Source organism: Taudactylus pleione, unplaced genomic scaffold (genome assembly GCF_031769625.1).
Source record: "Taudactylus pleione unplaced genomic scaffold, aTauple2 ptg000329l, whole genome shotgun sequence".
Taxonomy (NCBI): domain Eukaryota; kingdom Metazoa; phylum Chordata; class Amphibia; order Anura; family Myobatrachidae; genus Taudactylus; species Taudactylus pleione.
Window position 1 is genome coordinate 2,284,256 of NW_028284730.1, and position 3,245 is coordinate 2,287,500.

Consider the following 3,245-nt stretch of genomic DNA (forward strand, 5'->3'; position numbering starts at 1 on the left):
GTGTACATATGATAGGGAATATAGATTTGTAAGCTCCACTGGGGCAGGGACTGATGTGAATTCCAAATATTCTCTGTAAAGCGCTGCAGAATATGTGTGCGCTGTATAAATAACTGGTAATTATAAATAAATATGCCACAAACACAATCATCATTGTTTACTTAAAAAGTGCCAAAAATTCCATAATGACACAATGGTCCTGGCTGGACTGTTCTGTTGCATCTCCAGTCAGTATATACCACTCAGGTCCATCATGTAAGCCACAACAAAAGGAGTGGTGGCTGAACATAGGCAAAGGCAAGGGGGGGTTTGCAGCTGCCTGGAAACCCCCTTCCCAGCCAACACCATGACCACAATAGAAATAGTAATATAATACAATATTACGTAAGGTGCATACACACACAACGATTTTTTGAATGATTATATTTAAACGATATCGTTTAACGATAATCGTTTGAAAAAAATCGTTCACTTTCTGAGTCAAACGATGAACGATAATCGTTCATGCACGTTCACGTTTGTAGTTCAGTCAGACTTGTCAACTGAACGATTTTCATTAAGGGAAAATGCAAAAATCGTTTGTAGTTCAAAAAAATCGTTCATTACACTTTAAAAAATCTGACAGATATGGTGGGTACACACTGGGCGATTAAAGTGGACGACTGAACGATAACGATATCGTTATCGTTCAGTCGTCCACTTTATCGTCCATTTTTTACACAAAAGCGATGAACGATAACGACGACGCGCGTTCCCGCAGGTCGTTCGTCATCATCGTTCATCGGGATAACATGCAGGCCAACCTGACGATGTCGTCAGGTTGCTGCATGTTGGGGAATGGGGGAGAGAGCCCGGCGCTGAACGATATCGTTAATGATATCGTTCAGCGGGTGTGCTCAATGTCATGAACGACATTGAGCACACCCTGCCGGGGACACACTAGACGATATCGCTCAGGGAGCATATCGTCTAATGTGTACGCACCAATAATCTGACAGAAAATCGTTCATAAAATCATTCATAAAATCGTTGGTAACAAAATTGTTGTGTGTGTATGCAGCTTAATGCTGCATGCTCTTCTCAGTATCACAAATGAAATAATTAGCACCACCTGTGGATCTTTTAAAATGTGTCAGCCAGTAATAAATACACCTGTGCATCAACTAGGAAGTCTGGAAAACATGCACTGTTAGGGGTGTACTGCTATAGACCATCAATAGGGTTAATTATTAATACCATATAATAATATACTATCCAGTGCATTAGGAGACTGATATGTACATATATGTCCATGGCAGTGCTAGGTCTTCTGCTGCTCTCCCAGACTTGGGCCAGTCATATGGATTGGTGCCCACACATGTGAAAAAGATATTGAGCTCAGACAGGATGGCCTTACTGCTGCATCTAATGGCTTACTTTGATCACTGGTCCTGTATATGCTGGAATTATGACACTCAAAACACTTTGTATGATGCATATTAAAGCTGGATAAGTGCTAATTATGCCCACTTCATGGACTGGCCACACTCGTAAAATCAGGCATTTGGAAACCCCCCTTTAGAAATCCTGCAATTGGCACTGGCTGAAGGGGAACAAATATTAACAGAAGTAAAACAATCAAATTGACAGCTGAAATATGTGTAAATGGAAACTAACGTTTGTTCTCAACTGACACAATTATAATTCCTAATATTTTTTACACGTGTTTATGTGAATGTTTGAGTGCAAGCTCTGTGGCTCAGGTCCCTGCTGAGAAAGTTGTAAGTGTAGCAATACAAAATGAAGTAATGAATGAACACATCACCTTTGCCCCCTAACTCATTAAACTTTTCCAACAAGGGTTATAAAGTGTGTTTTCTTTCCATTAATTGATAGATTCTGTCTTCCCATGCTCAGGGTCATAAAGCTGACAGAACAGAGGCATTCTCAGGCCTTCCCCAGTCTTTATACCTTTATAAACAGTACACCCACAAATGTATGACTCACACTATTCTTTGTACTCATATAGAGAATACTATAACTACATGAAGTTATGCTTATATAGGTAGAAACTCCGGTAGGTAATATCTGTATAACTGGTGACTTGGTATGTCATTGATATAATTGGTGAGCTGTGATGTCATCACTTATGTGGTGTGTATTATATGCCATAACACACCCCTGCTGTAAATGATCACAAATATTATAGTTGCGTCATTGTTTTGTGACATGTAACAAAATTCATTGGGCTGTGGCCTTGCAAACATATACTCAAGGGAAGTCTTAAGTTGGGTACAAACCTAAACGACAGTGCAACCAAGTGATGCGATGTAACAATACATTACGTCACCATAAAGACTACACGATCTGGCGTATGATGGTGCAATGTATCGTTTCATGCTGCATGTAACCACACCACGTCGGCCGTGAAATCGGCCCATCTGTGGCGCAACACAGAAAATGGGACAATTCAATGAACGATGGCAGTGAATGACGGATTGGGCATACACACTATATGATGTCTAGGAAATATTGTTCCGATCCGCGTCGGGAAGGTATATCTGATGATAGATCTTATAGAGTGTACCCGGCTTTAGTGACACTTTATCATTCATAGTAGAAGATAGATTGGCAGTACAGATGGTGTAATGATTAGCTTCACTGCCTCACAGCACTAAGGTTCTGGGTTCTATTCCCACCACCTGTGTGGAGTTTGCCCTACCTGTGTGGAGTTTGTATATTCTCCTTGTGCTTGCGTGGGTTTCCTCCGGGTACTCCGATTTCCTCCCACACTCTAAAAATATACTGTCAGGCTAATTGGCTCCTACAAATATTAACTCTAGTGTGTATGTGTGAGTAGATGTGGTAGGGAACATAGGGCCTGATTCAGAGCCGGACGCTCTGACCAGAGCGCTCGCTCTGAATCAGGGCCCTCCTACCTATTCTTGGAGCGGCCTCTTGGATGCTCGCATAGCTGTGGGTTACCACCCACAGCTTATGAGAGCATCCATGATGATGGTCGCGATGGTCAAGACCATCACGAACATCGGGCTTGCGACGAGACCCTGCAGTTGGGTCTCGCTGCCACAAGCCCTGGAGTGATTTTGGCTCTATCAGAGCCAAAATCACTCCCACTGACATCACTAGTGATGTCAGTGGGGCCGGACCCAGACGGTAGGCGTTCCCATGGGAACGCCTCCGTCTGGCAGCCACACCCCAGCACGCCCACCAAAGGGGGCGTGCTGTCACTCACCATCAACAGCACG